We start from the raw sequence: 20627 nt of genomic DNA on the forward strand, positions 1-20627 counted from the left end.
TCATTAGGGGTGTAAGGGTTTTTTTCAGGCAGGGAATGTTTTTCCTCACAGGTGAAATCCTTGATGTGCTGCAGTCAACAGCAAAACTCCAAGCTCTGGGCATTCCAAGTTTTAATTCCATGCATTCACAAACTGTTCAGCACAGTGAGGGCTCTACTTCAGTTTCTAGGTGTGATAATGCAGATTATAGCTAGAAGGGATCTGTTAAATTATAATTTTAAAGCAAAGCAGTGGAATCTTTCATAGGTAGGAGGGTGTGTTTATTTATCCATATATTTGATTCAATGCTAATTACCATAGAGAGGAAATAAATTTTTTTAATCAAAAAAAGTACATTAAAAATAGGTATAACATTTTTCCATTATCCCCTGGCTGGGTACACCTCATACAGATCAACAGCATATATTGGAACCCAGATAATGAGAGGCATTTGGAAGGGAGAGGAAAAAGGTTAGGAAAAAGGAAGAAAGAAAAGCAGATTGTAAGTTTGGACAACATTTGAACAGTTTGGAATTGCTTTGAATATTCTACTCTGAGCTGTTGAGGTATGACAAATCTGGGCTTTGTTTTAAACTGGCGTAGTCTGCTGTTACTGAGAATGCTCTTAATATTTCAACTCAAAGATATCCTTTAGGGTGACATATTGCAACCATGCTTTCTGTTTTGTTTTCAATTTTGCTTTGTTGTTGGAGTTGCAATGTAAATATGCACCGTATTTTCCTCTGCATATTCCTCATTATATTCATTTTAAAGTCTTCTCTATGAAGTATCTTCCTCCCAGCCCCAGAGCATACAGGAATATATTGTCTCTATTCTGAGTTTGGCAATGAAAATATTCGTAGTAGTTTAACTGTACAAGGGCAGAAATTGTGACAGTGGGCAACAGCATCTGAAATTCATTAGCAAACTTCTAAATTGATTTCCTGAGTGGGCCACAACAAAGTGTGGAATGAGTAAATGATCTGCAGGGGTGGCAGAGGAAAAGAATTCCTGTGTATGAAAAAGGCAAAGGAAAAAATGCTCATTGGTCAATACAAATCTTTTCTTCACCCTGATTCTGGTTCCTTCCATCCAAGTCTCTTTCCCCCCTTTACTTAACATGAGAATCAAGAAACTCAGGATTCCTTCAATGAGCTGTTGCTCCATTTTACTCAGCTGTCGATTTCAACAGGTTCAGTACCATGATATGTGCTTCCAGGAGTCTTGCTTCCTTATTTTTCTTTAATTCACTCTTAATTCACCCATTTAGCACCAGCCTGTGCCATCCTATTTGAAATCCAAGGATAAATTCATGATTACTACATGGTTGCTACCAGAAGCAAAAACCAGAAGAGTGCTCAGTAAGAAAGGAAACTGGTATTATATTATGGTTTTTTACCATGTTTTTTCTGAATCATGCTCTTTAGACTGCAGCATTCTTCAATAGCTGTTATGTTACCATAGCAACTACAAGTACTTGCTGTGGCCTACTGTGCAAAGGTCTCTACAGAACAGAAATGGTCCTCGTTGCTAATTCAAAAAAGTTCTCAGAGAGGCGTACAGATGCTTGGAAGAAAAAAACAGATTTTCGATACACAAGCTATTATGTGATATCAGTATATGAGCAGTCCCAAAACTGGCGTATTTATTGTAGATATCACAGTGAAGGAGAAGTTTGGGAAAGGATGGGGCCTAAGGGACCAACAAGAATGGTTGTTTGAATGTGCTAGCAGGTTTCTGAACATGCATATCAGCTTCTCAGGAGGCAGAATTGCAACTTCTAGTAATGAAAAGGATTGGCAGGGTTCAGCACTTCCTAAATTTCTCTCTAACACTGGAAGATTTTGTGTTATACCTGTTAAAATCTATCAACAGTCGAAGGTTTCTACAATTTTAAACAACTTTGTATCACTATGACCAAAAAAAAAAAATTATTCTACCATACATTCTGTGATTTGTACATTAGACATTACATTGACTTTAGGTGTTGAAATTAGATGTGTTATTTTTGTACTGGAGCACTTGTCATTGCTTTCCTGAATTTAAATTTGGGTATAAAGTATCTGTCATTAAACTTTTAAACATGCTTAGATTATTAAATTTCAAAACAAAGCAAGAAGTGAATTAACTGCTAAAAAACCCAAAAAAAACCAAGCATTAATTCAAACTGTCAGTTCAGAATTGTCAAATGCATCACTCTAAGCAGCAGTGGTTTTGCCATGTTCCTGTTTGCCTTTAATACCTTCCTTGAATAATGTTCAACTATACTTTTTTTTTTTTTTATTTGATTCTTCTAAGATAGACAAACTCATCTTTTATCTTGAATTTATGGGCACAAATCAAACAAATCTCATTGCTCAGGCACGGCACAGGCATGGTTCTTAACATCACACTGCTAAATTCAGCAAATGACAATGCATTGCATGTCTCATGCTGAAATACAACTAATGTATTTTTTTCTGTATTTCCTGGTCCAATTCTACTGCTATGTAGAGAATAACCACACTTCCATTTTTCCAAAGCTTGTATTAGAATAAACTTTTTGTGAAAGTCAATGCTATTTTTAGTATCTGAATTCTTGAAGGTAAATGAGATTTCTGCACTGGAAATCAGATCTGTTTTCAAACAAATTTCTTGACATGCTCTTGGCTCTGAAAAAGCTGACAGTTTTAAATTTTTCTGTGAAGATTAGGGAAGCTAATCACACTCTGGCAGCAGGTAGTTAATTTTTATTTACAAAATCATTGCTTACACACGGAATGTGGTGGGCAGGTTTTTTTTTTTTATATACACATTTCAAGAATAGAAAGCATAAAGTTTTATCAAGACTTTGACTGTTGTCATATTTGAGCAACTGTTCAGATGTGCCAGTCAGGCTTTTGGAGGAAAACTGGCCACAATCTCCTGGAGTTGTCATGTATTTGTCACACTGACACCAGCTAGAAAAATCAAATTGGAACCATTCTGTTAGGAGCTGTGAACATCCTTTGCAGCAGTGTCATTTGCATCAGAACGTCTGGTATTGTTTTCAAATGTCAATATTAATATTTCAAATGGAACAAGAAAGGCAAAGCAGCCTTTTGTTGAAAATTAGGCCATTCATGAGTGCAGCGAGGAATATGCAGACTGAGGCACATAGTAGATCAGATGGGATTTAAATCCTTCAGCAGCTTCCATCTACCTTCCACCAAGACATTGTGGATAGATACAGTTCTCACAAACTGCCTTACACTCTTTCAAAAGGCATAAATAGACATCTGTGATGAAGAATTACAGCCCAGGACAGTTTCTGTAGTCACTAATCTAATTTTTAAGTGGCAATTACTGCGAAAAGTCTTTCCAATGCTGGTCTTTTCAAATACCCTCCTAATCAATGTATTTAGAAAACAGGCAATTCTGTTAGGTGTTCATTCTTCCAGCACTTAAGGAAGGGGTTTTTTCCCCTGGTAAGAAAAAGGACATATTTTTAAAAAATTGAATAGATAACTTGACACACAGGAATAAGATAAAAAGTAATTCTCTCAAACCGGAGGATATACTGAATCATTTAAGAACTCTGCAGCAAAATTTGCTTCTTGGCAAACTGTTTAAGCATATTTCTATGACAGTGATTTGTCTTTTTTCTTTCCATTGGCACTCCAAGGTATGAATGGTAGATATCTAGCATTTTTTAGTGTCTGGCTGTTGTGCTTCTTCATCATCACAATATACACGCACTAAGAAGTGTGAAATACTTGCTTGTACTATTTTCCTTCCATTTCTTGGGTTCAAACAGCTTTTCACTGCAAGGTATTCTAATAATATGCTCTCACACCTATTTCTTTATTGTCTCATCTATTCTACACATTACTCAACCCATCCTGGTTGAAGTCCCGCAGTGCAGCAAAACACCCAGGTTCCTTAACACATGAGTCTGAATAACAATTACTAAAAATAAAACTACGTCTATTTATTTATTTATATGCAATATCTGGCTGTACTTGACAAGTAGAAATTGATTTCATGATCTCATTTGAAATTGAGAACTACCCAAAGATTGACCAGTGGTGGAACTTGAAAGTTATGGAAGAAGGTTGCACATGGTGTGAGGGAATAAATGAAGTTAGGATTGAAAGAATTGAGTCATGTAAGCAAAATGAGAACGAAAAATATTTAACAGCATGTTGAGCAGACATAAACATGATGGAACTGAAAAGGATATTAACACAACTGAGTGTTTTAATTATATGTTCTAGTTGTGTGAATAAATTGAAAAAGAGAAATCTCAACTAGTTATAAAAAACTCTGCAAGATTTGACTATCACCTAAATCTGCAGATCACAAAGAGATGATGATAAAACAATTATTGCATAAGTGACAGACAAAGTTTAATTTTGTTCACAGTTGTTAAAAAGGAGGAGAGAAACAACATTATGAAAACACTGAGGGTTTTAGGCATCTTACATATGAACTAAAATCCAAACAACTGTAAGATCATGTCAGAATAGTTAAAGCTGTAGTTTGCATGGAGGGAAACAGGTGTGAAGATGAAGGGGTAAGGAGATGGATCTCCATGTCATCTGCACAGCAGCAGTTGTTAAAAGACAGATTCCCTGGTTTATGAAAAGGGCTTAGACAGCACAAAATCAGAGTCTAGAGAGGAAAAGATTTAAAGGAAGGACATCTGCCACTTTCAGAGGGATAACACTACCAGTCATGGGATTTTGTTTGGATGAAGTAAAGACTTTGGCAAAGGTTTTTTCCAATTATGGTTAAAGCATAAAGCATACTGGAGAAGAACTAGGATGAAAGAGATGTGTTGTTCTTGTCTTTTCTAAAAAGAACAAACACTTCTGGGTATCTTTCTGCACAAAAAAACCCTAATCATTCTCACTGTCTGTCTCAGTTTCCCTAATCCCACAGCATTATATTGGAAGTTTGAGAATCCAAGACTGATTTTTGTTCAATCAAATGATTTTTAAGTTCATTTATAATGAGAACCAAAGTCTGACTCTGAACTTGGCATTATTTCCAGTGGGATCTGTCTATAGATGTGACAAAGTGTACCCAAAGACTTTTATAGCAGATTTTCATTTCTAATACCATTCATGTGCTCATTTGCAGGTCTAGACCTATAATGCTTAGTTAGCTTGAACAGCTGTGTTTTTATGGCTGGAGTAGGTTTGAATGAAAGTTTAAAAGCTTGTGTGTACTTATTGTATATGTCCAATTAATCTTCACTCTGCAAAATCAAGATTTTCCCTTCTTTTTGCTACATCACAGTTCTTATGCTTGCTTTGGACTGCAACCCTGGCTCACACTTCAAGTTAACAAGGCTGTGGTACTGCCCTAATAATCCCTAACATGTTTAAACAGATGTTTATAGCTGCTGGTGTACCTAAGCTCTTGTTTTAATTCGTGAGGTTGCTTGTTAAACCTGAGTATGACACAAGGTTTCTGGTGATAAAGTGTGATTTTTGCTATATTTGAGTGATGGTATATGAATGCCAACACCTGAAGCATCTCAAACCCTTGAAAATAAATGACAAGTACAGAGATATGGGGTTTAAATCTCATAGCAACACAGCAGAATAATTTTATCTAAAATTGGGAGAAAACATCTAAAAGAAGTATAATATGACCAAGATTTCCACCATTTAACAAGCTATTTTGTGATAAATTTTGAGGGAGGCATATTTAAAAATCCAGTTCTGGATTTATAAAATCCATACGAACCAGTTTATTCCAAAAGGGCCAACAGAAGAGTTTTGTAACTCCTCATTTAATTCATCAGGTTGCTCTGCAGATGGCGATAAAATTTATTTTCTATTTAAAGAGCGTCTCGCCTCATCATAATCAACGAAATATACTTTCCAACTTAACCAAAAACTTGGCAAGGAGAAAGTTCTGCACTGGCACCAAGTAATCCCATACAAAAAGCCTGTCTCCCATCTTACTTGTTTTGCTGTGCCAGAAATATTTTTAAAAGACCACAAAGTAGACCTTTCATATTTTACTGTGAAATATTCACACTCACTTTAAACACACATGCTCTCAAGATCCCAGAAATTGGCTCAGCCTGGCCTGCACCACATGAAATAGGTGTTTCTCTTCCCACAAGCTGGTCTGTGGGAAGTCAGAGCATCTCCAGGCTGTCAGGACTGGGGCAGCGAAGCACAGCTGGATAATTGCCTGCTCACACTTTGTGGTGTGAATGGGAAATGTCCTGAGAGGAAACCAAGGTCTTCCAGAGCAAATCCTCAGAACTTTCCGATACAGCTGTTGAGTCATTTTCCCATGAAGGAGAGAAAGAAAAGGGCTTTCCCAGGAGACTGGACAACCAGAGCTATCAGGACAGGTGTCAGAGAATCCAAGACAAATAATAGGAAGACTACAGTTAGCTCCAAGATGAGCACAGAGCCGCTAGGACAAAGCACCCTATTTCCAACAGCAAGTGGCAGTTGGTGGACAGCAAACCTGAAACAATTCCATGGAGCCCTGGGGCATGAATAGGCTGCAGGAAGGATGAAATTCTGCATAAAGGGCATTATCAGAAAGGTAAGTTTTATATCTTACTGCACTGACACACTAATACTTGACTGCCTGTTCCTGGAAGCTCCTCTGGGGAAAATGGCCACAAGCAGATGACACTCAGACATGGAGAGTTTGCTTCTTAGCTGTGTTATCAATGCGAAGGGGTTTGAAAAGGTGTACTGTTCCTTGCTTGCTATTCCTGTGATTATGAATGCAGGACATTGATGATTCAAATGTTTGAGTAAAGCTGCAACTCTGCTCAAGACTTGTCATCACTTGGAGGGAGCTACCACCACTCTTATTTGTGCAGCTCTCACTTTGCAAAACATTTTCACAGTAAAAGTTAACGACAACTTTGCATGCCTTCTTGAGATTGGAAATTAGCTAGTAAGCTATGAATCAAGATCTTGGAAGACTCTGAAGCATTTCTGATGACTCTCCAAAAGGGTACTTAACTGTGTTAATTCATCTGCTCAGCAGTTCAGCATCATATTTTCCTAGTCAGGGGGTTCTTGGTTTTAAATGGATAAAAACTTCTTCATCAAGTGATAGAAAAGGTCTCAGAAATAATTTTGCAGGTCATTCAAAAATACAGCTATATATAAGATAAATATTTCCTCACCTCCAAAATTATTTCAAAGGTATATTTACAACTGTAAAATACACAGCAGGAAAATCTTTATTGTATACACTTTTCTATCTCCAAATGTGCTACTTGGAGTGAAACTCGAGATAGAAACAAGGCAGATCTCTGGGGAGCTAATGACAAGAGTATATATTGAACTGCTGGGAGCATGAATATGCATAGCTCAGTAAGGGCAAATGACAGACAGTGGCCAGCTAAAATGGGTGTATATGTTTGTTCTTTCCTTAAAAAACCCTAAATTCACCCCAAAAATTAGCAACTAAATATTAACAGTCCTTTATTAAAGTAGGTTTCATCTTGAACTTTTGTTTTGAATGTATTTAGATTTGTGGAATCTTGTCAGGTTTCATGACTGCAGTATGGCAGTGGGGATAGTTACAAACAGAACACAAATGTACATTTTAAATTACATTTATTAAGTTTATCATGTAAGAGGAAGGAAGGAAGGAACCTGAGGTTAACAGCACAGATCATATGCTACTTTGAAATTTAATTGCTAAATAATTTTATAATGTACAAAAAGTTTACTTGACTTGAATGCTGAGTAATTATTTGCCAGTCCCTGGCAGTCACCGGCAGGACTTTACTTAGTTGCTAAACAAAATGCAAAATGATAACCCTTGTGACAAAACCAGCATTACAGATGAAACTACTCTTTTGTTAAAGTTCTGTGTTATTTTAATTCTACTTGGTTTAAAACATCTTGAGAGATATAGATGCTTATGCCTGAGGCAGCAAAGAATTGCAGACCTTGCAGTAAGGATTCTGCTGCACTACACCAGCCAGGCTTCAGCGGGACTGTTTATCATCAAATATACATGAAAGACCAAGACCCCTGCTTGACTAGACATGACAATTTAACTTTGCCTCTTCCATTGCAGTGTCATGATCATAAACATATTATCAAGTCCTGCAGTGTGATCAACAACAGATGTAAAATTAAGAGCTGACGAGTTTTAGCAGGTAGCTGAGCCTTACATATTTTCTGCCAAATTTAATTTTGATTTCCAAAAATCTTGCAGGCACCTCTTTTTTAAAGACTTCAGAAACCACTCTTATTTTTCTTCTCTCTTCTTGTGGTTAGTACCAGTGTTCTGAAAAAATGGGATTTAGTTGGTGTTTCTTTCAGGACAATTTGCCTCTCCTTTTTTGTTTGCCTTAATTTTATTATTTTGTACAGAAATCCAGGAAACAGGTTGTGTACATTTTTATTCACAACCTGAATGACAGCACACCTTGCTGCAGCAAGGAAGGCCAACAGGTTGCAGGAACAAGGGCATCACCAGGAGAGATCAAGAAGGCGTTATCCCACTCTACTCAGTGCTTGCCAGGCCACAGCTGGGATGCTGTGTTCAGTTTTGGTCCCCACTATAAAAAAGAGATGGGGATAGGCTGGACAGGGTCCTGAGAAGGGCCACAAAAATGATCCAAGGACTAGGAAGTTTGCTGTAAGGAAAGGTTGAGACACCTGGGTCTGTGCAGCCTTGAGAAAAGAAGGTTTAGGGGAGACCTCGTCCATATTCCAGTATTTAAAGGGAGGTGACAAGAAGTTGAAGTTTCCCTTTTTACAAGGGGTCACATGAAAAAGAGGAGGGGTAACAGGTACAAGTTACTCCTCACTCAATTCCCATTGGACACAAGCAGAAAATTTTTCACAATGAGAGCAATCAGCCATTGGAATAATCTCCCCGGGGCAGTGGAGTCCCCAACACTGGACACTTCTAAGATTCAGCCTGGGTCATCTTGTCTAGACCAGGCTTTTGCCAAAAAAGTCTGGACCTGACAACCCTTCAGGCCCCTTCCAACAGGGTCCTCTGTGGTTTTATGATAATAAATTAACAATAAGTCATGACAGGTAATGCACCTATTATTTGAGAGGTAACTCCCTTGGCTTTGTAAAGGCTAAGGTACTGATGAATGTGTCCTTTCCCTTTGGGCGCAATTATATTTCAAAAGCCACTTCCTGGAGTTTCTGGTATAGTTGCTCTTTGGTAAAAAGTTTCCCTATCTTCCATGGATTTCACTCATGTTTTTCTTGAACTGTATACTGTGATTGGCAAGTGCTGATGTGAGGATTTAATTGTGCTGTGTAAGGCTCAAAGTTTAGTGCTCAACTTGATATGGCTTAACCATGACAGCATTATATTGAAACACGAACACCAACCTTCTAAACCAAATTTTAGTCCAAAGACTGAGCATCATTCATTCTAAACAGTAAAAACTTAGAAACAGACGTTTCTGATCACTAGTTCTTCTCCTGGGAGTTCACTGTTAAATCCATGCTAATATGGAAGGAGCCATGGTAATATAGCAATCACATCCATGAGATTTATTGAAGATCTTAAATCTATTCAGTACCACTGTAAACTGTCTTTTTTTTTTTTTTGAGTCTTAAAAAATACAGATCAGAAGACAGTAATCTGCAGCATGGTGAAAATAGAGGAAAATACCAAGGAGAAGGCATAATCCCAAATGTTGGGAGCATTTACCCAAAAATACTACCAAAACCTAAAACACAACAGAAAAGTGAAAGATGAACGACGATGTGCCTGGGTCATTTAAGTTAAAATAGATATTTACCTTAACAAATAAAATAAATACATACTGTGATTGCTTAAAAATAGTATCTTAAAGGAACTCACATTTCCTCTCAGTTTGATTGCTGGAGATTTTTTACCTGGGATTCTTCTTTTAAATGTTTCCTGGTTTTGAAATTTCTATTTCAAAATAGAAATTTGAGTCACTCCCCCTGTACAAACTTTTATAAATGGAATTTTTAAACTTGCAAATACCTTGTGTGTACTACAGTTAACTGGGTATTTGTAAGTTGAGCCGTAAATAGAGTTTAATGAATGTTTATGCCATTTAAATTAAAAATTTTCTGGTGCATAAAAACAAAACTCGATTTCTTCATAAGGAAAAATAATTATGATCATGTTATAAAGTATAGGTAGTTAAGTACTAAAGAGGATCAAAAGGTTATGAAATCAACCCTTATAAAAAGGTAGTGATAACTACAGGCAACTAGGAGAGAATATTGGAATGAAAAGGTGATAATCCATCTTAAAAAGCTTGGAACAAAAACTGAGAATTACAATTAATGAATAAAACAGAATTGAGGGAAAGGGGGAACGGATAGCCATAAAAATCACATAAAATGGGTTTGTCATTTCCTCTAGTGAGTGATGGGGACTCAGACAAAAATGTTAGGTTTGATCTGTTTTGCTACACTTTTTCTTCTGAAAAACAAAAACAGAAATCCTGCTGACAGATTCAGGGCACACTTTGCAGCAGTTAAAAGTGGTGATTGCTCTACTAATATTCCTTCCCATTTTGTTCTATTCAGTTATGACTTCTGTGACCTCTGTCTACACCTTCCTAAAAAGGATTCCAGGACACCTAACACAGAAAACAGTCCTAACCAAACTCATTATATACACTTATTAAATAGCAGAGCCACTAAAACTACCTCAAGATTTCTTTTCTTGTTTTCTAGACATTGTTATGCTGTATCAGTTTGTTCCTTCTTACTTCTTTTTCCTAAATTAACCATTCCTATCTGTCACTTGTTCATTATATGTTCCATTCACATCTAAAATCTGGCATGATACCTCAGTCATTCACTTTGACATCAGTAGTCCACAGTGGAAAGCTGCCAGCACTACTCTTATTATTCTGAGGTACTTCAGTTCTTATATTCTAAATTAAATATTTTGTGCTTCCTCCTTAATCTAAAAGATTTGATACAAGGGAAGTCTACCAACATCTTCATTACTTTTCTTTGTCTAAGCAGAGGCCTGAAAGTCCCTTTTCCCTTCCCCCCTAAAAAAAAAATCTTGTCTTCATTTCTGGGAAACTATTTTGAAAAAAAATCCTTAATGTTTCTACCTTTATTTGCCAGATGTTGACTGCTTCATACCCTTTGGTGTTACTTTAATGACAAATTTGTCTCAGTTCCCATTTCCCTCAAAACACAGATATGCCTGTGGTAGAAGAGTGTTACCAAATTGAATGAATCATAGATGAAAATGAAGTCAACTCATTGAGTTACAGTTTTATCCTTATTATGTTTCGTTTTTCCCAGTTGTTAGTAGTTATGGAGAAGAATATACTGATCCCAGACCTCATGACCTGCCATGAGTTTTCATTTGTAATTCTCAAGCTTTGTGCAGCATAAAGAAAGAGCAGATGTTGTAGCTCATCTGCACATCAATAGTTCTGTAAGATGAGTCAGTGTACATGCAGAGATCATCTCTCAAGAAACTTGAATGGAAAAGGAATGAAGGGTGACAGAACACTGCTGTCCATGGCATGACAAACAGCATTAGTGAGCAACAACATTTCAGCCACAGTGCCCTAGCAAGGTATAATCTGTTTACAGCAGCAACTCAAAAACACTCAGAGTATGGTTATACTTTATAACACCTGTTCAATTCCAAATAGTATAATAGGATATACAATATTTAATATTTCATTTCCATTAGTTGTATTGGTATTGCCCTGCTGCATGCAGTTATGAACTTCAGTAACATTAGTGCAGATACCTTAGAATTCCAACTCTGAAACAGGCTCATACACAAACATACATCATGTGTCAAAGCTAGTATGATTCATTTTTTAGTCTGTATTGTATAAATACTCTTCCTACCTATTCTACAACATCTTACAGCATAATGAAGAATTTTAGGGGTTTTTCCTCCTCACCCAAAGTGAACAGAAATATGGAAATAAAACTTGAGAGCCTGCGATGGTTGCATTTTCAAGTTTGTCTTGCTCAAGAGGTGGTTCTCTGAGGTGCTGTGCAGTATAAAACCAGCTCCTTACATGTACAGGCATGTTTGAAAAACCTTTACAAAGAAATTGTGTCTTAGTGTACAATAAAAGTAGGTGCATTTTGAGCATTAAGTGTATTTTTTTCTAGAAATTTCAGTCAATAATTGGATGATTTTTCTTTTTTAATTTAAAATAATGCCTTCTCCACAAAAGCAAATAAATGTGTCTGATTCATAGCAGGAGGGTTTTCCTCCAATAAATTGTCCTCCTACTAAACTTTTTTAAGCTTTTCTTCTGCCTGGAGCTGGATGTGGCTGGGAAAAGGAAAGGAAAATAGAGCAGGAACAAAAAAAAATAGTTTGTTGGGACTTAGTGTCATACCACAAAAAAACAAACAAGTAAAAATATATTTTAAACTTCCAGTTCATCATATACAAACGTTCAGAATTGGATCCATTGTCTTACCATCTATGTCCTTCTGGCACTTCCATACATCAAAGACTGACTAAAAGTTTCAGATTAAGTTTATATGACAGGCATGATCTTTGTGATGTTACAACATGATCCAAAAATATAAAGTTAAAGCTAAGGTTTTGGAGCTCCCCCCCATCTTGTCTGTTTGAACTGTTTGTGTTCTGCTGTCCCAGTCATTATCTTTTGCTTACTGAGATTTCTCTATCTCCTCTGATTCCTTAGACATTTCATAGCTGCTGGTTAGATGCTTATTACCATGTGACATGTTCAACCTTTAAAACAAATAATTTACTCTGAAAGTTGAAAACTGTTAGAATGATGAATTTGAATGTTTATCACTGAGTTCTTCAGGCCTAGAAATACTGTCAAACTCTAAAACAAACAAGTATCATAAAATTACCTTCCTTTCAAGGTCTCAGAAGGTGGATGGTAGGGTTTTTTCTGGCTCTTTGCTTAATGCTGTGCAGCCTGTCTGGAGGTGCTGTTTGCAAAGCAGCATTTCCAGCTTTTATCTGACAGCCACGTTTGGAATTAGCAGCAGATGAGCACTGTGCTGCTACCTGCCATTCCCACTCATGTTTCTGAGGGAAGGAACGTCACATCAGCTAAAGCTGCAGGCCAGGCCATGCTCAGAGAAGAGAAGGAGCTTAGACAGGGTAAGCAAAGTTCCCCAAATCCCAGAACACTGAAGTGGCACCAAAGCAACAAGCACTTCTGTTGTGAGAGCATGAGGAGCTGCTCTGCACAGTAGAGGATGTGGAATGAAAGAAAAAATGGTGCTGAAGCGGTTGTTTTCTGACTTAGCTGGCCAGCAGAAGTGCTACAAGGAAACATAAACCCAGCTTTAATCAAGTTACTAGTCTGAAGGAAGCTGCAAAAAATGCAGAAGCTGGTGGTTCCACCAAACACCCCACAATGTAAAGGTGTTTTCACAGTCAGGCCTTTGCTTGGGGAGCTCGTTGCTTCTACTGAAGCGTGACAGGCCTCCATGGCCTGCCTGAGATGTTTCTAGTAGTTTCTAGTAGTTTTACCATTGTTCATCTATTAATCAAGTTAAATAGCACCAACCCTCCCCTAAAGCCATTTTCAGGTGTCATACAGATGTGGTTTTTCCAGCCTCTGGCATTTTGATTCAAGGGAAAGAGAGCAGCAATACCTTAGAAGCTGAGACAAGGACTAGGCCTCAAACTTTTTCCTAAAATCAAATCATGGCTCAACTGAAAAAGCCCTTCTGCTAACTGTCTTTTGAGACTGATAGAGAGTGTGGTTGTATTTAATAAGTTTAATAATTTAATTTGGCATTGGGTCTGGCTCTAAGCCTTAGAAACTAGCAGGCAGCTAAGATCTAGTGGAGTTTCTGTAATGGAGGGAGATAAAAGCTGGACAGATCTCCAGTTTTCTCAACAACAAAAGCTACGTTCTATTGTCCAGAAAAAGGTGTTTTGTGTTGAATTCTTGAAAAATGTTTGAATAGCTGCAAATCCTGTAGAAATCATCAAGCAAAAAGATGCTGAAGACAATGTAGAATAAGGAGCTGTGCTAAATATGCTAGTGTTGTGATAAAAAAAAAATTACTGTGCTTTAAGCACTTCATACTTTCCATGTGATATTCCAAATAGCAAAACAATATTCTAACTGATTGTTCTGTGCATTTTGATTTGTGCCTCCCAGGAAAGCTTTTGGATAGGCTTGAGGGTTAGTATTGTTTCATAGAGTTCAAAATATCCTCGTCTGAAATGAAGAAAGCAACCATTGCCTCCAACTGTAAACGCTCTATTACTTCTATGGTATTTAGGACACTAAAAGAAAAGAGCCCATAGAAAGGGGCCAGGGATTTTTAATGTCAGCACAAGGGAATGTCATCATTTGTTTCCTTTCAGTTAAAATCCTCACAAGAAAAGAAAAGTAACAAACAAACCCAAAAAAAACCAACCAAACAACAACAAAAAACCCCACCAACCAGCAAACACTCATTGCCCTAATAACACCTTATTTTAAAAAAGGAAAAATCATTCCACAGCTTCTTTGAAGTTATGCCAATATTGTACAAGAATCAAAAGTAAAGCAACATAAACAGCAGAAGTAAGGTAATGTTAAATAAAAACTAATGTGTTCCTAAATCCTGTTTATTTCAACAAGGTTCAGCAGGGACTGGTTCTATGCTTTAAGTATGCAGACAACAAAATCTGGGCATGCAGCTAAGCTTGGGCATGAAGAGTTTTCAGGCCAGAAGATGTAAAATCCTGCATGTAACTTCAAACTCAACTGTTAATTTCCCCAAAATTAGAATGCTGTTGATAAACACAAAAAGCTTTCAACAAAATTCTGATCACTCTGTAGCAGAAAACTGTAATTCCCTAAACAAAGATTAATGCTGCCCTTTCCTAACTAGACTAGAATCCCAAGATTTCACTCTAATTCTTGCCACAACTGTCTTTCACAGAAGTTGAACAAGTTACTAAAGTTTAGAACTGTTCATGATACTTAATGTTTTCTTCTCTTTGACCTCTTCTTCTACTACCACTTAGTGATACATGTTTTGTTTCTTCTAACCCTCTACATGCCCTTGTAGTATTTTTACAAACTCAATATCAAAGTCTTTCTTCGGGAAAAAAATTGAATTTGGACCTTCAGATTGCTGAAGCAACAACAGAGTAACAAGGAGGCAGGGCAGGCATTGTCAAAACATATTTAATGACAGAATTCTTCAGAGAGCGTTGCGAGACCAAAAAAGAAAAAAATTACTTGATGTTACAGTTCCCTGTGGGACTTGATTTTTGTTTTAAATTGGGAAATATTGTTCCTGAAGAAACAGTGTATTGATTTGTTGAATCTCTGATTTAAGAGTAGCTTTTTAAAATTGAAATGTAAATGGCATATTTTCTTTGTGAATTAAAGAAGTCTTCAGAAAAAAGGATCTTCTAAGAGACTATGTAAGCATCAAAACATGACTTATTTGTAAAACATTTAGTCAAGAAACATTGAACATGGTAGTAGGAATTAGTGCTTTTTGCCAGGACCAGGTGCAGAGCCATACTAAACTACACAAAACAATTAATCTACAGTTCTGAAAGGTACACCAGGGCAACTGCATCAAGCTATCTTGTAGTAAAAAGAAAGGAGTACTAGAAAAGCCAAAAAACTACAACATAGCAAATAAAATCTTCAGTACAGACAGTGTAGATCAAAAGCAGGCAGGGAGCTAGACCTTTTTTCAGTTTTTTGACTGCAAGGAAGTCATTTTAAGCCAAAAATAGTTCTTTTTTTCAGCAGAAAAGTTTGATTCAGTACATGTATGAAGATCAGAATTTATAACTATGCCTCCCCAAGGCCCAGAAATCTATTGTCTAGGTAGTGAGTTTTGTTCCACTGTTGTTAATTTTCACAAACTGTTCCCATATTTCTTCACAGCTCTGGATTTAAGTCTATGAATGTGTGCTGTGCCCGTGGTGTGCTCCCTTCTCTCCTAAATATAGATAATGAAGGTCCTGTCTGCATATTAACTTTTTATATTTGTACCTTCTATAGGAAAGACTAAGACTTAAGTGTTTGGTTTGTAGTTGTCTCACCCTCTAGTGGCAGAGAGGCTTTAGTTCTCGGGGATGAAGAAATGGGAGATAGAGTTTTTTTTCTTTTAGTGCTGTGTTGCCTATTTACAGCAAGCTGATAAAGAACTGAAATTGTTTTATTTGTTTATAAAGATGCACATCATTGTCTACAATGTGTGCCCGTCACTTCTAATGGAGCAATGTAAGATATGCTGACCTACAGGCACTAAAATAATTAGAAAGGTGCTAATGAAAGGTTGTTGTATGCTCAGATGCACTCCTTCAGTTATGTGAAATGACTGCTATTAAAGCCTTCCTGTGCCACCACATTTAGTAGTAGTATTATAATGCTACTGCCTGAAGACTAACAGAGATAGAACCTCTATTTTCCCCTAAATTCAAATGCCCTATTAAGTTTTCATTTAAAAGCAGAAGGCAGACATAAGATTATTTTTGTCCCCAGAAAGACTTAAAATCATAATGCACAGCTTTTATGAAATAGAATACTAACCAGATATTAAATGAAAAATTAATAGGTTTCCTATCCTGCATTTGGTAAAAATATATTTATATAAAGAGTATGGAGTAACATTGGCTTCTGCAGAAATTTATCTGTTACTGTACAGGATTAGACCCTTAGAAACAGAATTAGTTCCAACCTGGGTCATTTGAGTTTTGTTACTGCTATTTGGTCTGTACAGTTGGACCAAAACAGAATAGAGAAGAAAATGAGGCATTGCCAGCACTTTTTGAGAGGTAGCTACTAGTGAAAGGAGCACTCTGGAGATACTAATCAGCTGTAAGAAAAGGCCTTTGGCCGTGTCTTAGAGGAGGATGTATAAAGTACAAAACCACAGGGAGCAGTAGCTTAGCTCCCAGTGCTCCAGCACATTTGTTAAAACAATTTTACCATTTTTAAAAAGCTTTTAAAAGGCATAATTCTTGCTTTTAAATATGCTGCTGCCAATAATCAGGTAAAGTTCTAACATCACCTGTAGCTGCGATTGTTTAATGAACAAGTATAGATTATGGTGCATCATTCTAATTGCTTGCATTCTCCACTGTAATGTTTCTTACGCTCTGATCTCTTGCAATTCAGCCAGATTTTGGCCAGTTGGATTTATTTTTCATATGATAATACAAGACAGGTATTTCTGAAAATTGTGATATAGAAAGCTTCTGTATTCTTGCTACATCCAAAAAGCCTAAAGGCATTAAAAATGAGATCTCCTAAGAAAGCGCAGAAAAATTTGCATCTAACCATATTTATAGGGCTGTGAAGGACCCATAAGAAACACAAAATGCCCTTATGGTTTCTCCAATAACCAGCATTATCAAGAAATTGCATAGGAACCTGAGCAACTTCAGGATTTGCTGTATCAATAAAGCCCAAATTGGAGAATTCAGATGAAAAATAGGTCTAACAATCCAAGCACAGCCCCATGACAACACTGCTATTTTCATACCAAGCATGAAGCAGCATTTTTGCAAGGATACTGGCCCACATTTGCACTGTCATTTTGTAGATACAGTGATCAACAGTGTTTTCAGAAAGACTTGTGGAGAAAGCAGACCTTCAGAGAGAATAGCTGACAGTCACAGGGTGCAAGGTTTAGGCTCCAGAATGAATTTGCCTTCTTTGGTTACAAAGTCCAATTTTAACCTATTACCATGGAGCTGGCTTCAGTCATTGCTGGACAAATCTGAAATTGTGCAGCCCCAATGTCACACCATCTGAGATAGGGTGCAAATGCTGCCGTGGGTTCAGCAAACTTGCTAAACCTACTGCTCTACACATTCAGTACTTTCTCCATTTTCTTATGTAGTTTAAAAGTGTCTAATAAAAAAGTTTTACTTAATGTTTCCTCATATATAGGTCTCAAAGCATGGATAATGGGAAACAGATGACGTTAGAACATACAAGCAAGCTCATTTTGTATATATAAGAAGGAGCTTTCAGAAAAGAGATTGAATTCTTGTGAGCGGGATTGGTTTAATTACACCACAGACTTTGATCCTGTTCACAATTCCAGTGTGAATTTGGGCAAAACTTCATTGAAATGGTACAATTACAGACAAAAGTAAAATAAGAAAAAGTGTTCCGAGACTCAGGGCCGCAGTAGAATATCTCTGAGCAAAGAAGATGCTGTTAGACAGAGTGCACAGGTCACACCTGGGTATCAGCTTACCACCCTTATTTACTGCAAAATCCACATAGTGCATATTCTGGTCACGTCAATAAGTCCATTAGAAAACAATAGAGCAATACCAATACACAAGGAACAAAATATGCAATCGTTTAATCATAGCTTTTTGCATGTGTTACATTTGTCACCCATTACTCTAGACTGGATTTTGCTTTCGCTAATACTGCATTAATGATAATAAATGCATTACAGCAGTATCATAGAAATGCCCTCATTGCCCAGCCACCACTCCTTGCTGTTAAGGGCAACAGACAAACACCAGGTTAATGCCTGCTGCACTCCCTTTGACAGGCTGCTGAACCTGAGGGTAGCTACAAACGACATTGATTAATTCCAATCACGTGCTCCCTGTGTGGCTAGCACAGTTTTTCCCATGAGAAGTTTTCTTGTGTTTTGTAAATAAAGATAAAGTTTGGATGTTTTTGGAACAGTGTCCCAGAACTTGGGCAGTGCAGGCCTGGCCAATCAGCCTGGGGAAGCTTCTGACTGACCAATCTGGGTGACTTTTGAGAACTCTATAAATGTGATGAAATCAAAACAATAAAGGTCATTCCTTCTTGCCACTGAGAACCGATGCATTCATTACTCTGCTAGCTGCTCAACAGCGACACCTGTGTGTATGGCAAATACTCACCTATGATTCTATTTCTCTTTCAAAAAGAGTGCAGGGCAAAATCAGGGCACGTGAATGAGGATCACAGACACTGAAGTTTGGAGCAACTTCATCTTGAAAGTTGCTCAAGTGTAGTAACTTCTAACTTAGTTGAAACGGGCCTGGCCCTGATACAAGGTCTCAGTGAGCTGACATTCACCACTTAAGATATTTCCACACTGGACAACACTGTCTTCCAGGGAGCTGAGCCATGAGCCTTTCAGTTCATCACATGTCATTGTTTAAATACACAGCAGATAGCACTTCCTTCTGGGGAACACACAGATGCATTTAACTTTTTAGCCTACTATTGCTATCCTCCATTTTGAACGTTAATAATAGGGAATCAGAGCTCACCCTAGATTCGGGACAGACTTAAGGCTTTGGGTTGCCTGAATCTTTTTACCTAAAGGGAAGGAGCAAGAAACCACTTTCACCTGTGAGCAAGGAAATCAGGATCAAAAAACCCTAAAAATATTGGCTTGAGTTTGAAACAACTTTTTTTTCTACAGCTTTCTAAAAGCTGGTTCTTGCTTTTCCTCTTCATGGTTCAAACACAAACTTAAAGCACTTGTGCTTTGTATTTATACACTGGCAGTAAACCCCAAAATCTGGGCACACTTTATTACTATCTCTGCCTCTCATATAGCTACTTTAAAGTTGTGCTGAATATTAAGTATCATAATTTGGAAGCACAGAAGAAATAACATCTGTTGTAACCTGAAATACCAAAAGTAGGCCTTTTCATTCCATGCCAGTCAGGAAACTAATAACATATGTGCAGAATGCATTTCATATATGGCAGTGACATATTTGCAAAACATTCAAAATGTAGTTTCATCCTTTGATTATTTGTATTCTTGACCATTAATCCAACTGCTTTCATTCCTTCTAATGCTAATTCCTAGGCAAATGTAAGCAACTGACAACAAACCAGGCAAGATTCAGAAGCTGTAGGGATTTTTCACTGGTGTTCTACTAACATATATGAAAGTCTTTTAAATTGCTAAGAAGGAAAGAGAGTTGATATAAATTATACACTAAATTCTGATTTTATTGGTTTTTACCTCCAGTAAAGTCCAGTCCTGCAAATAATCCCTTTTAAATACGTTTCAGTGGTATCACACAGGATAAGGATGTTAAAGACATGCAAAAACGTTTTCACTACCAGGATCAGAGCATATGGATGCAAGAAAGAGAAGTTTAAATTAGTTTTTCCTGTCAGGATTCTGCTGCCCATTAGCACTACAGTGAGTTGCATGGGATGGTTGTGTGAAGGCCAGGCTGGACAAGCTTCGAACAACCTGCTCCAGTGGAAGGTGTCCCTGCCCATGGCTGGGGGCTTGGAAGGGGATGAACTTGAAAGTCCCTTCCAATCCAAACTATTCCGTGATTCAAAAAGCAGCCTCCAACCAAATCATGAAGTATTTCTTTCTCTCCAAAAGCCTGCTGTTAGAGGGTCCATGGGCATCCTGTCATAGAGCCAGGCCATGCACAATATCCCCTGGAAACAGGACTTTAGGCAGGTGAAGCACAGCAGAGCTCAGGGCTGAGGTGGGTGGGGAGGGCAGAGATGCGGCTGCTCAGGGGGTGAGTGCACCCAGCAGTGCTCCTGCCACACACTGTGCGGGCAAGGCATTAGTAAAAGGCGTAAAAGTTGCTCAAGAAGAGCAGCCAGGTGTGCTCAGCCCTAGAACTGGTAGCCAGTGCAACACCTCATCCTCAGCGCAGGCAGTGCTGATAACGCTGCCAGAGCAATCCCGCGTGGACTGGCTTCATACAGGGAGAAAGGGGACAGAGGAAACACAGGTGTTCAAAGACACTGAAGGAAAAAA

General features: G+C 37.6%; 1 protein-coding gene across 5 annotated transcripts in view; it reads left to right on the top strand.

Annotated features, from left to right (window-relative positions):
* The window catches only part of DENND1B (DENN domain containing 1B), a 256533-nt gene that overhangs the window by 16241 nt on the left and 219665 nt on the right, over positions 1 to 20627 (top strand). Inside the window, exon 1 of one of the 5 annotated variants that reach the window (XM_085068301.1) lies at positions 12993 to 13041. The exons of 3 other annotated variants lie outside the window; for them this stretch is intronic. The gene's annotated coding sequence lies outside the window, so the exon portion shown is untranslated. Of the gene's footprint in view, positions 1 to 12992; positions 13042 to 15834; positions 15871 to 20627 lie in introns of those variants that run through there. One more of the 5 variants, XM_085068300.1, reaches the window with a different exon arrangement.

The sequence above is a fragment of the Lichenostomus cassidix genome, chromosome 8, assembly GCF_008360975.1.
Source record: "Lichenostomus cassidix isolate B80296 chromosome 8, HeHo_3.0, whole genome shotgun sequence".
Taxonomy (NCBI): domain Eukaryota; kingdom Metazoa; phylum Chordata; class Aves; order Passeriformes; family Meliphagidae; genus Lichenostomus; species Lichenostomus cassidix.